A 15,202-nucleotide genomic window follows, 5' to 3' on the forward strand; every position below is an offset into this window, starting at 1 on the left:
TGTCATTTTTATCATCCCCATCATCATCATTAATGTAATTTCTTTCATCATTGTTGTCATCATCATCATGGACATCATCATTGTTCATACCATTATTTTTTTTGATGATGACCTAGATGAAAATGATGATGATGATGACACCAAAGATAATTCTTATGATTATGATAATGAAAACATTTAAAAATTGGGAATATTTTCCAAGGTCATTAGCATCGTCATCATCATAATCATTGCCATCATCATCATTGTCATTGTAACCACTATCATCTTTATCATCATAATCACAATTCATGTCATTGCCATCATCTTCATTTTCATCATTGTCAAGATTATTGACGTTGTCATCAATTGTTCATAATTGTCAATGCCATAAGGAATATCATTAACGCAGAAAATATGATGAGTGTTGGAAAAGGGATGCAAAAGCGAACACAGAAATGGGGACAACAATAGAAGTAAAATTGGATGAAAAGTGGATGCAACATAAGTAGATGCACAACAACATGAAAAACCTGACACAAAAGTGGATGCAAAAGCAGATGCAATTGTCAATGCAAACTTGGATGAAAACATGAATGCAGAAGTGGAAGCAAACATGGGTCCAATGGTAGGCGTAAAACTTGGTAAAAATTGTGGTGAAACAAATGTGGATGCAGCAATGGATGCAGAAAAGGACACAAACTTAGATGCAAAAAAGAGACAAACATGGATACAAAATAAGATGAAAAAAGGGATGTAAACATGGACACAAACATGGGTGGAACAGTGGACACAAAATTAGATGCAAAAATGGATGCAATAGGGGATGCAAAAACATATACAATATTCGATGCAAACTTGAACACAAAAGAGGGTGAAAATGTGGATGCAAAAGTGGAAGCAAATGTGGTTGCAATGGTAGGCGCAAGATATGGCGTAACAAAAGTGGATGTAACAATAGAAAAAAAAATATGCAAAATAAGATGCAAAAAGGGATGTAAAAGTTGAAGCAAACATTGATGCAACAGGCGAAACAAAATTGGATGCAAAAAATGGATATAATGGATGTAGATGCAAAAGCAGATACAAAACAAGATGAAAAACCTAATGCATAAACCTGACACAAAAGTGAATTCAAAAAGAGATGCAATATTTGATGCAAAAGAGGATGTGAACATGGATGCAAAATTGGAAGCAAATGTGGGTACAATAGTAAGTGCAAAACATGGGGCGAATTCTAGCACAACAAAAGTGGACGTAAAAGTGGATGTAATGATAGATGCAAAAAAGGAATCAAACTATGATGCAAACGAAGATGTAAAAAGGGATGCAAAACTTTAAAATGGGTGCAACAGTGGATGCAAAATTGTATGAAAAAGTGGATGCAATAGAAGTCGATGCAAAAGTAGATGAAAAACGAGACACAAAACCTGATGCAAATCCTGATCCAAAAGTGGATACAAAAAGGGATACAAAAATAGATGTAGAAGTTGATGAAAATCTAGACGCAAATGAGGATGCAAACATGGATGCAAAATTATAATCAAAAGTGGGTGCTAAAGGATGTGCCAAACTAGGCGCCAATTGTGGCACGAAAATATTAGATGCAATAGTGGGCACAATAATAGATGCAAAAGAGGATGTAAATATGGATGCAAAACAAGATGGAAAAGTGGATGCAAAATTATATGCAAAACTAGACACAAAACTCGATATAAAACTTGGTGCAAAAGGCATGCAAAAAAGGATGAAAAAAAGGATGCAAAAGTTGATGCAAGTGTAGGTGAAAAAAGTGGATGCAAATGAGGATGCAAAAGTATGTCAAACAAAATTAGGTTCCAAACTTAATGCAAAACCTGGAACAAAACCCGGTGCAAAGGATGACACAAAACTTTGCATAATTTTGGTGCAAAACCTATTGCAATACCTGGTGCTAAACTTGGTGTAAGATTTGGTGCAAAACTTGATGCAAATTTTGTGTCAAGTTTTGCACCATATTTGATAAATGGATGCAAATAGCACCAAAAATGGGCTCTAGATGCAAAAAAAGAAGTAAAAAGGGACACTAATCACAGGGATTTGCTGTAGTGCCTCTATGTAGAAATCATATATAATCAGCTACAACACTCACATCAAAATCATATCAGGATCATACCAGCCGCAATAGCAAGAAAAACTAGAGGACCTCCAGGAGATTATCACATGCAAATTCAGGATCATTAGTAGCAACTTTAGAAACACCAAAGGCAGCTTCAATAGTCATATCAGTAGCCTCAATATTACCTACAAAAACACATCAAGGGTAATGCTCAGGTATGCAATCCTCTAAAACACTCCTATGAACATATTTTAGGTTGAAAAACATTACAAGAGTATGAAGGAAAATGTTTTTTTATAGCCAAAATGAGTAGGAGAGCAACCTCGACCTTGTCTAGAAAATAACTTCATCTTTCCGCCAACACACCCACATGTGTGGGAGAGGAACAAGACAAAAGTGAAGAGGACTTGAGAAAGTGGGTTGTAATCAATTAGTAGTGATGGAGGAGAAGGAGTGTGAAGGGATAAATGAGGGCAACTTAGATAACTCAAAGAACTTTGAGTTTATTTTGCATGCAATGAAAAAAAAGAGAAAAAAATTTGAACAAAATAATAATAATGAAAAAATCAATGAAAAATAAAAATAAACGAAATAAAATGTGGATTGACCACCTCTTGGCATGCAAATATTAGTTTCTATAGGATTCAAGTTGCGCACAGCTCATGTACACACCATTCTCCATCATTCCAGTAGCTCAAAAATCAAATTTCGGCCTCTCTCTGGGTTCGTACAAGAAGACTGTAATTTCTATAGGAAGATCCTGTAGCACTATAGGAATGCTGATAAACTACTACAAGAAGCTAATAAAGTGCTACAGGGAGACAAATTTCACCCAAAACAACCACTAGAGACTTGGGGAGCAAGGAAATATTCAAATGAAAAGGTAAGGGTGTATTATGATGAGTTTGGACTTGATTTTGTAGTCAATTTACAAGATCCAAGTGGCCAATAATATGAACCAAAAGCAAGGTGTTGCCATCAGAAATAGAACTAATTACAGTTGAAGAATCACCTGAGAGAAAGAAGCAACCTGAACCTACATTAGTGCTCCTTTGGGAAACTAATATAGGGAAAAAAATGCAGATAAACAAGTAGCAATAAGAGTAGCAAAAAGAGCACCAAATATACCAACAAACAAAGCATGAAACATGTTAACATACATGAAGAACAACAGGGAAAGAAGGATGGATATGTTTCTTAGAGGATGAGTAACAGTTTCAATAGGGGGGTATGATGGGCCTCCTATTTAGACAAAAATTAAGGCCCATCTAACCTTTCTTAGGCACATGAAAGCTATATTAAACCTCTACTTCTACACTTAATAATGTTTTTTAGCTTTACTATGTTCATTAGGGAGGTTGAGAGATGATTTCATATTTGTGCCAAATACTATTTATTTTTGTAAAATATTGTTAGAATATTGGGAAGATTATGAAGATTGGGAGGAGGAGATAATTTAGGGACTTTCTCCCTACTACATGAGGATCAATATTGGATCATAAATCAACAATATATGATTAAATCATGCACAAATTCTTGATCTCCAATGATTGGGAAAATCTAGGAATGTGTTCCCTGTCATTTAATGCAGATTCGTAGTGTTAGGAACCAAATTCACTATTTGAGGGATTTTGGAGGGGAAAGCTTCCTCCTTTCATGGAGAATTCTTACTATTCATTTTTTATAAGTACCGATTCAAATTTTCCTCTAGGGGTTGGTTTTTCTTAGTCTTCTTGTGGAGAAAACTTGTATTTTTGCAGCTCCACTTTCATTTCTGCGGGGATGTAATTGTATTGATGGAAATAATGATGTTTGGTGCCATACTCATATTCTAAACCTTGGTCTCCTTCATTTGAATCTATTTTCGTTTTTCTTGGCCATCCCAGGAACCTCAAAGCCATTTTGTATAATTTACTTTTCTTCTTTTCGCTTCTTATTCACACACATCTCTTGTACTTGTTTTTTTCTATTTCTACATTTAGCATTGATGATTTCGTGTTGTAGGATTGGGTTAAATGGTTGAAATATGTTATTTTACATGATCGAAAACATTATTTCATCCTTTGAATAACTTTGGAATGTCATAATAATAATTGAGCTACTTGGATTAGTTTGTTTATTCCCAAATCTAAATTTCTGGAAGTCCCTTGTGGGAAATAGTAATAAATTTATGATATTTTTTAGAACATGCTAATGAGAATCAATCACGTTGATTCCAATTGCATTAGATCATAAAATAATTCATGTTAATAAAAAAAAAATACCCCATTTCATTTGCACTTGATTAGGTTAGACATTTGAAATATTAACTAGCTCATTAGTTCTTGAATTTCGAGATTTTAGACTAGTAATTTCTGCTATTTTTTAGCATGTGTTAACATGGGTATTTTTGAGTGGTTCCACTTGTAATGGATACCTAATGCACTCTATTCAATAAAATAATTTTTTCCATCCAATTTTTATTTTATTCTCTTGGTCATTCCGTGAATTATATCTTCTTGTAGCAGCACCTGTAACTTCTTGTAGCGCTCTTCTAGCATGTATATACTTGCCCATATTTGCTAAAAAAGATTGGTTTTTTTCCCTTAGGGTTGAATCATAACCCCAAGGATATAAATCCATGATTAAGGAAGAATAAATACCACCTAGGACTTGCCTTGTTTCCCCTCCAAAACATCTCAATAATTTGGGTTAATGGACAAATTAATGAATTGGATAATACAATAATGATTTTCTTGATTGCCACATCCAATGAAATCTATTCATGGATCTAAAATCTTTGAAATGTAATGATTGATATTTAGTTCATGATATTTAATTTACACAATTAGAACATGTTTTATTTCCTTGTATTTTCTTTCCCGCAATATGTTAAAGTTTCCATTTTGAGCATTTCCATTTCTGCAATTAGTTTAGGATTTGATTTCATTACATTCACTCGATACATCATGACAGCGAAGGAAGGACACATTGTATACTACACATATAGTGTCGATACCTATTAATTTTGTATGAACCCCGGGTTGATAATTAAAGTTGGTATCCTTGGAAGTTGCAACATTCTTGTTGCAATACTGAGGCTCATCACTATGGTCTTAACTGCACTAGACTTCACAAAATCCTTTATTATGGAATATGATGCCTTAGGAAATGGAATTCACGTTGTTTTAATGCAGGAAGGAAGAACCATTGCTTTTTAAAGTCATCTAATCAAGGGAAATTATTCTAACATACCTATTTATGAGAAGGAAATGTTAGAAATACTACATGCCTTAAAATAAATGATTCCCTTACCTAATGGGAACACATTTCAAGGTCAGAATATGTCATGATAGTCTTAAATACTTCTTGAGACAAATATTATTTTCAGAAGAATATAAAAATTGGTTCAAAAAGATGCTGGGTTATGGCTTTTAAATCATCTACAAAAGAGGGAAGAAAAACGTTGTTGCAAATGCATCTCAAGGAGGGATGAGCATGTGGAGGCATTGGTTTGTGCCATTTTTATCATCCAACCTGATTGGATAACTAAAGCAAGGGAGGAATAGGATATTGAAAAAGAAGTTTTGGAACTCATTCAAAAGTTGTAGAAAGATCCAAGTGCATCTGATACATTTGTCTGGAAAAATGATTCATTGTGGTACACAGATCACTTATATCTATGTAAGAAATCCCAACTCAAACAAAAGGTTATTTTGTAATTGCACACCTCTCCTATAGGAGGGCACTTAAGATTTTTTTTAAAAGCTTACCATAGGGTCAAGAAGGATTTTTTCTGGGATGGCCTTAAATCAAATATTTAAAATTGTGTGGTAGAATGTTTTGTTTGTGAATAAAATAAAGTTGAGACAATTAAGACCCTGAGTCTTCTACAAACATTAGCCATTCAAAGTCAGTAGTGGGAGGAGCTATTAATGGATTTTATCACAAGACTACCCAAGTTTGAAGGAAAGAGTTCCATTATGGTGGTAATTGATATAATTAACAAGTATTCATACTTTTGTGCACCATCTCATCCTTTCAAAGGTAGTACAGTTGCTACTGCATTTATGGAACCTTTCAAAAGCTACATGGAAGGCCAAAGAACATTTTAAGTGACAAAGATCCCATTTTCACTGGAAATGTTTGGACATCATTCTTTTCTTGTCTTGTTACTCATTTAGCTCATAAATCATCTTATCATCCTAAATATGATGAAAAAACTGAGATAGTGAACAAATGTTTGGAAGGATATATTCATTGCTTTATATCTAATAAACAAACACAATGGGTCAAGTGGTTACATTTGGAAAAATGGTGGTATAACACTTCCTTCCATACCACAATAAAAATGACCCCATTTATGCAACTTTATGGATATCATCTATCATCCATCACATTGTCTTTAAGAGATAATTTTAAGGTTAAAGTAGTGGAAGATCACATCGAGCATCAACAACAAGCTATCCAACTCTTAAATGAAAACCTAACTTTGGTGCATAATCGAATGAAGTAACAGGAAGATCAACGTCATAGTGAAATAAGTTTTGATGTGGGTGATTGGGTATTTTTATGGCTACAACCATGCAAAAAAATGTCCCTCAAGCAAGCTAAGAAGGATAATAAATTATCACCCAAGTACTATGGCCCTTACAAGGGGTTGCAAAATATTGGTACTATGACATACAAATTAGAGCTACCTGCATCTTCACGAGTACACCTAGTTTTCCATGTTTAATGCTTAAAGAACGTTATTGGTGACAATATCCAAGTTCAAACTATATGCTAGAACTTGATGAGGAAGGAAAAATCATATTACAGCCTGAAGCAATCACATAAAGAAGAATCTAGCAGCTATGGAATCGATCAATTTTAGAATATCTCATTAGGTGGAAGAACTTACATGCTGAAGATTAGACATGGGAGGGTGATTATTTTATATATAAGAATCCAAAACTACTCAATTGCTGAGGAATACACCTTTTTGAAGGAGAGGGGCATGTTAGGTCCCTATAATGCTAGTCTACCCCCCATGTTGTTATTGGTATTCCCCATAGAAGCCCATTATTGTTATTGTTGAGCCCTTACATTATTATTGTTATATAAACCCTAATTATATTTTGACCATTTAGACTCCTATATATACCAAGGATGTTTTTTCATTTGAATAATATAAGAATTTTCATTTACATGATTTAAAGGGAATTACCCCCTTGAAGTTTCTTATTATATAGTCGTTGATATATCTTTCCTTATGTTTCTATACTATTTTTTCATCTAGATACATAATATTAAGACATCATAACTTTGAAAAAAACTCAATAAAATGAAAACCTATTTAACTTCACTTTATGAGGGCATGTAAATGATCACATTGTCATACTACATCCATAGGCATCCCCTTTGACATCAATGACATTTTTTGTCATCAATGAAAATACAATATGGAAAAATCTCCCCCTTTGTCATTGATTGAAATACCATCAAAAATTGATGGCCATTGATGAAACGAACCAAAACCCCCTTGAAATGTTGCTATGAATTATTGGGCCACTATATTGTCATCATTATTACCATTTCTTAACATATATTTCATCCATTCCTACCATTCTTTATCATGTCATTGATGATCATTTATCCTTTAATTTCATTTCATAATTATTTATGCTCTTGTGGATAAGTAATACTCGTTCTCCTTTATTTTTAATAAATTGATGATTATTATGCATGATTTTTCCAGTGATGGTTTATTAATGAATTTTTTATAACATCACTCACGATTTTAGCCTCCAAGATCTCTTCTAGATCACAAATTTGATCTTCAACACATAATCAAATATTCCAACTCAGAAATTCACTAGGATAGAAAGTGACAGTTTTGCGTTGGACATTTCGAGCCAATGCAGATGAATCGTGCAAATTTGAGACACAGTTTTTCCACAGAACGGACCAAATTAGTTTTCTAAAGAGAATTTTTCCAACATTTGGTTTGGATTGAGAGAAACACAATGTTTTTTGAAGGTGATTTTCTTAGATTTGTTATTGTGGTCGTTTTCCAAATTTTCCCTATTGCAATACTAGATTCAACTTGTTCTAGCTAGATCATGATGGAGATATCTTTCAGATCTTATCTTGTTGATCAATTTGTTGTGGAAAATCTACAATTGTAATGGAAATAATTATGTAATCAATGTAGCTATAAGTTCCCTTTACTCTTTGTGTATTTAAATGAAAACATAGATCAAAGAGCGGATGGACACTTATTGAATTAGAGGCAAAGCTTAGAGTTGTATTGTATATATTTCAAATTTTTAATGAAAGGAGATATTAGTGGAATTTCATAATTGTCTACTTTTAATCTGATTTGAATTATTTTCAAGGCAAAACTGACTCTTTGGAAGTTGGGTCCACTACCTTGGATGAGGTGCTATCTTGAACATCTAAAGTAGTTTAGTTGTGTGTTTTTTTCTTTGAATTCCAATTGTTTTTCTTTAAAGTAAATTTCATTTTATTTAAAGTAATTTGTTGGCTACTATATTTTCCAGATTTTTTGTTTTCTACAATTTCTAAATTTCATTTAATTTGCCGCTCTAGATTAGCATTTGAATTATGTTGGGTGCAATAGGTCAAATTTCCAATTCAACAAGGTGTGATTTAATTTAGTATTGATTCAAACCATGTGATTAGCATAATTATTTTCCTGTCATTTGATTTCTCCTTTTTAAATTAGTATTTTTATTCAAGTCTTAAATTTTATTTCTTGTTGAATGAGCTTGGTAGTGTAGAATAAAATCATGTAGAACCAATGTTCGTTGTTGATAATTTCTTACATCTATTTTTCTGATTGCCTTGAAATAAAAATACGATCCTCGGGTTGATAATTAATGTCTAGGTGATTAGTTGTTTTTTATTATGCAATTAATTTTACTGAAAAGGAACTCCCCTTGGCTACTGTTGTGGCCAGCAACAACCCCCCTTCTTATTTAAGTGTTATTCCTAATACTAAATAAGTGGGGACCCTTAGTTAAAAATTTTAAAAATCAAATTAGTATTTAAATTTCCTTTTACAAATAAAATTACCATCATAAACTTAGGAAGTCCCCTTCTAAAATCTAAAAATCTAAGTTTTATGATAAGGTAAAATCTTTCCTTAAGAATATCGCATCAGGAAAAAGATAACGGGATACCTCCTTATGAGCTGAATTTTAAACATTGCGAGATTTTGATGCACGATAATGAAATATCGCATCGCATACAGCACAATTTACAACGAAACGCTTCAATTTGCCAATATGCGATGACGCCGATCGCAAAATCGCATTTCACAGAAAACAGGTTAACAAAGATTGTCATACATAACATTCCTGCGATCTGCGATATTGTGATATTGCGATCTCGCGATACAACGACAATGCGATAATGCGATATCATGAGCGACCAACTTTGTGATGTTATGATTTTGCGATATTATCATTTCGTGATGCTGCGATCTACGATATTGCGAAGCAAATCGTAAAATCTCTCGATCATAGATCTTTTGGGTGCGTTATTCAAGAAAAGTATTTTCCTTAAGCTGACACCTGGTTATGCGCTTTAATGCTAATAAATGAGTTAGTTTCCAGTTATTAATGGAATATGGGTGCGTGCTTATCGAAAAATCATCTCACGTAAGGTGGTATATTTTATATTGTCTGCGGCATTTAAAACTTTCCCATCACCCTTCCTTGTCATTCATTTTCACTTCACTTGTGAATTGCAGGAACGGAGAACAGAGGCTGATACAAAGCAATACGCAGGTTAAAATGGGAAAGAAAAGCAAAGCCTCGAGCTCAGAAGAGAAAGAAATGGCGCCCTTGTATATAGACACGGCCTGTAACAGAGACGCAGGAATTGCTACGTGGGAAGGCATGTATAATCTACTTGAAGAGGAGAATCCCAAAGTAATGGAAGTAGTTGCTACCGTGGGCTCAAATGGTTCTTCTGAAGCATCCCTTACAGAGCTAGCCTGCTCATTCTTACATCGGATAGCAGCAAGGCCCAAAATTCTCCCATACACGGACATGGTGAAGTGGATACTGGACAGCGCAGATATCAGAAACAGACAGTTTAAAACTCAAGGTCAAGAGCTTACGGAAATATTATTTTCACAAATGATGAACTTTATATCCGCTAGAAAGAAAAAGCGCAAAAGGTGAAAAACGCATCAAGGAAAACTAGATTAAGAAACGGAGGCAGTTTTCGATGAGCGATTAGCGCTAATCGCGCATCGTTAAGAAATTGTTTTCGAAAAGCAAGCGGCTAGTTGCCCAATCATCTGCACCTCCGAAAATTGCAAGAAAACAGCAACTACAGGCAGATAGGAAGCGGAAGGAAAAAGAAAAGGCAGAAGCAATTCAAGGGTTAACCAGGTTAAACTGGGATTATTACTGGGCTTACTTGGTAAAGCCACATAGCCAATGGATGACTCTCAAGTGCATCATCAATGCGGCTAAAAAGATGGCACCAGCTCTCGTCGATTCTATTTTCTCAGCTCAGCTAAAATCGGAAGTCGGCCAGCCGACTCTTCTCAAACAGATGCTGCATGCATGCAATTTCAAGGACCAAATATAGAAGTAGTTTAATTTTAGATTCAATTTTAGTTTTAATTTTGTTTTATTTTCCTGAAAAAAGGACGGTCATTTAAACCGCATCCTATATTTTTGTAATAATTTATTTTTAGATTTAGCTAGTAGTATTTAAACCCTTCTCATGCATTTAGAGAAGGGTCCTAAAATTTATCAAAAACTTATCCCCAGAACATGCTCTTTTTTACCCTCTGAGGAGGTTTTGATGAATGAATGGAACAGGATTTATTGATGTTTGCATTTAATATCTGCTACTGATGTTGCACTTTTGTACTCTTAGTGGATATTTGATCAAGAAGAGATAAATCGTTATCACTTGAAGCTCATGAGTAGGACTAGTTATAAATGGTATTTCTATCTCTTAACTATTTCTGCCTTGTGTTAAAGTGATTTTTATGTTCAGTTATTTATATATTGATGTATGAATGCCTGAGTTATCATTTGGCACTTTTGTACGGTGATAGCTATTTATTTATGCTTAGTGTATGAGTAACTTACTATGCGATATGTTTTTCACAACTGTTTCGTCTAACTTTTTATACGAAGTAGTTCATCTTTATTGAATTCTTCTCTCATAGCAGCTGAATGATCTTTATTACCAGTTGTTATTTGAAATCATTTTAGATCGCATAAAAGAAAGATCACACCCCGGGTTAGCGTAGATTTACATATTTATGTTTATTAGAATATAATTTCCTTATTATTAGATTAGAATTAGAGTAGAAGTATTCCATTTAGAAACTGTTAGAAACAAAAATATCCATCTTTGCCACACACACACATAAATTGGGAAACTCGTCCCATTCCCCAGTCAAACCCGCCATACCAAACGGAAAAGGAACTGCCAACCAAGGTCCGGACCGGGCAGGTATCCCCCTTTTTGTAGACCCGATTTTTGGGGCTTCAACATATTTGACGCTAGAAGGAGGGCCTGAGAACTGTGAATGGCAAGAAAATCCATATATAAATACCATTCTGAGAGTAAATCGCCCTTACCATCTCCCCCGACTTCTCCATTGCATTCAGAAACCTTAAATCCAGAGTTAGAAGTCGCTAGAGCAACAGCCGCTTCTACAAACCTTGATATTTCAAAACAATCTACTATTGAACCTCCTGAAGTTGAATCTTTGATTCACAAACTTCAGCGATTTTCTATATCTCCTCAAAAGTCTGATAAATCTCAAGGCAGCGTGACTTCGCAATATAATCCTGCTCATCCTCTCACTAGGTTAAAGAGCGAAAAGTTTGGTGTTCAGCCAACCGAATTACCTCTACCTACTAGGAAGAGAGCAAGAAAGTCTCCTAAAGGATCCGATAGTGAGACTCTTTCATCCTCATCATCCATCTCAACCTCTTCACCGCGAAGTCAACCATCCACTCCTCCACTTCAGATCATCGTTCATCAGCCTATTGTAACTTCCTCAACTCCTTCTCAACCATCTGGAGTCATAATATCCTCATCTTCTCAACCACAGGGATCATCTTTTGCACTTTCCTCTGTTAGTAGTTCAGCAATGGCCCAAACTCCATGGAATAACCTAGGGGCAGTCTTAATGCCTACACCCTTGAGTCAGTTACCGGCCCATCCTGAAAAATGGCTGCCTAAGTTTAACCCTGAGGCAGGCATGCTAGCGGAAGAGCATATAAATAACTTTATGTTATCTATAAATCTCAATGGAGTTATTAATGAGGATGTTGTTGTTCAACTTTTCCCTTATACTTTGCAAGGGACAGCCGGATCATGGTATTTCTCATTACCTTCTGGATCTATAACTAGTTGGGACATCTTCCAAGAACAATTCCTGACCAAGTTTGGTGACGACAGGTCTACAATGACACTGATCAATGACTTGTCTAATCTTAGGGCCGAGTCAAGAGAACCTATCAAAGATTTCAATTTACGTTTCAATAAAATTTTAAACAAAATTCCTACTGCTTCTCAGCCTAGTGAAGAAGTGCAAAGTGAATGGTACATTACTGCTTTACCATCAAACTTAGCAATCTTTGTTGATAGGGCTAACAAAACAACCTTAGTTGAAAATATGAAAGAAGCGATAGCAGTAGAGAAATGTATTACGGCCCTAGAAAAGAAAAATGTGATAGAAGAACGAAAGTCTAAGAAGGTGTCTTTCAAAGAAGATCCCAAGAAGAAACAACCGAAAGATCCATGTGATTAAGAAGGATTACAAAAAGTTTTGAAGACCATGTCTAATGAAATGGTTGACATTAAGAAACAAGTGGCAGAAACTTCTTCTAAAAAGCCATATAGGCCTTTTAAAAGAAATCCTTCAACTGATTCCAAACCCCCTAACGCTATATCAAATGCTGAGTCAGAAGAAGAAGAAGAGGAAAACACTACCGAAGAACATACCGATGAAGAAGAAATTGTAGAGTTACAAGGTATGTGGGATTTCATCCTCCCAAATGAAGAAGATCAAGAGGCATTCCCGGTTAGTACTCGTAGCAGAAATCAGCTTGATCCTCCTCAACCTACACCTAAGCCAAAGAGTGCAAGCTCAATGACTAAGGATAAAGTTGCAGCCAAGAAAACATTACCTAAAGCGACTCAAACCAGCCCAGTCCAAACAGAAACATCTACTCCATCTAAAACGCTAATCGTTTCGGATGAAATGGAGTATAACATTGTAGAAGATATGAAAAATACTAGGGCCAATATTACTTTTTTTGAATTGAGCAAGTTAAAACACTGGCAGAAAGTACTTTTGAAAGAATTACATGTTGTACTAGTTGCACCTTTACCAGCTGCTGTAATCTCTCAAGCTTCTCATGATATGGGAAGACCTCCAACTAGTACGATGAATAAAGTTGATCCAAATGATATCGCATTAATTGGAGGAAGATCGAGATCACATACTCTCCCATTTCTCCTTACTTATGAAATCTTCAATAAAAACGTGCATAATTGTTTAGTGGATTCTGGAGCTTCATCGAATATTTTACCAAGATCAATTTGCACAAAATTGAATGTTCAACCACAGAAATCCACTGTATGCATAGTCCAATTAGATCGATCGCAAGTCGAAGTGATTGGCGAGTTAAATCAGGTTACCATAAGGCTGTCATCCAACCCAAAGGTATGTCAAGTTATCGACATTTTAGTTGCTGATATTCCTGAATTTTATGGCTTAATTCTTAGCAGAGACTGGTCAGAAAAACTTCATGGATACTTTGCAACTGACTGGTCCCACATGTGGCTGCCTTATAATGGTAAACCAAACCAAATAAAAGTTGAGCACGAACGACATCAGAAATACATAGTAACAGAACTTGAGGGAGAAAATGAACCAGTAGCATACAATTCTAACATCATAGGCAACTATTCAGTAGATTCTTTCTTAGGAAATTTTAATGCTCATACTTCACCTTACTTAGAACATTCTGTTTTATCTCAAGTAGAAATTTTTTCTCAAACAGATAGTTCTAAATGTATTAATTTTATAGATAGTCCTGTAAATAAATCTTTGTTTTGGAAATGATTTTTTGATGGTTCTAAGTCTAACGAAGGAGTAGGAGCAGGATGCGTGTTAGTAAGCCCAGAGGGAGCTAAAATCATGCTAACTTGCAGAATCGAATTTGAGTGCACCAACAATATCGTAGAATATGAAGCTCTAGTCCAAGGGTTGTACAAGGCAATCGGATTAGACGTCAAATACCTGCAAGTTTTCGGAGATTCTGAAATTGAAATCAGACAGGTACGTAATACTATACACTGTTTATCAGGTCATTTAAAGCATTACCAATCTTTAGTTCAAGATCTGACTGAACATTTTATAGAATTTAATATTTCCCCAATTCCCAGACTCCAGAATTCTAGCGCAGACCTCTTAGCCAACGTAGCTTCCAAGCTCATTCCTTCAGAAGATTTTAGCCCTGACCGATTTTCAGTTGAGTTAATTTTTAGACCATCTATCCTTGATAACATTACCGATTGGAGGATTTTTAATGATGATCCTGATATCGTGAGTTTTCTCACATCTGAAGGATCCTACACCAATCAAATAATCGATGAAGACCAACATGACCAACAATTGCAACAGGATAGTACTAACAATGCTATACCTAAATCAGTAGTCAAATTAGAAGACCTTTATGATTTGAAAGATCGATTCAAAATATCTACCAATTCAAAACTCCAAAGTTTTACTTTGAATTATGAATTAGTAAATCTAGGAACTGATGCCAAACCCCAGAATATCAACCTAGGCCTTGGCCTAGCCCCTGAAGAGAAATTAGCATATATTCGTCTCTTGAAACAATACAAAAGTGTCTTTGCTTGGAATTACGATGAACTCAAAACATACGACACCTCCATCATCCAACATACTATCCCAATGATTGATAATGAAAAACCTGTCCAACAAAAGTTGAGAAAGATCCATCCAAATTTAGAAAATCAGATCAAAACTAAACCCAACAAGTTACTGAAAGCCTTTCTCGTTAGACATTCTAAATGGTTCTCCAATATGGTACCTGTTAGAAAGAAAAACGGAGATATTAGAAT

This window comes from Pinus tabuliformis, chromosome 6 (genome assembly GCF_031772625.1).
Source record: "Pinus tabuliformis cultivar Carrire ecotype Pingquan chromosome 6, CPIR1, whole genome shotgun sequence".
NCBI classification, from domain to species: Eukaryota; Viridiplantae; Streptophyta; class Pinopsida; order Pinales; family Pinaceae; genus Pinus; species Pinus tabuliformis.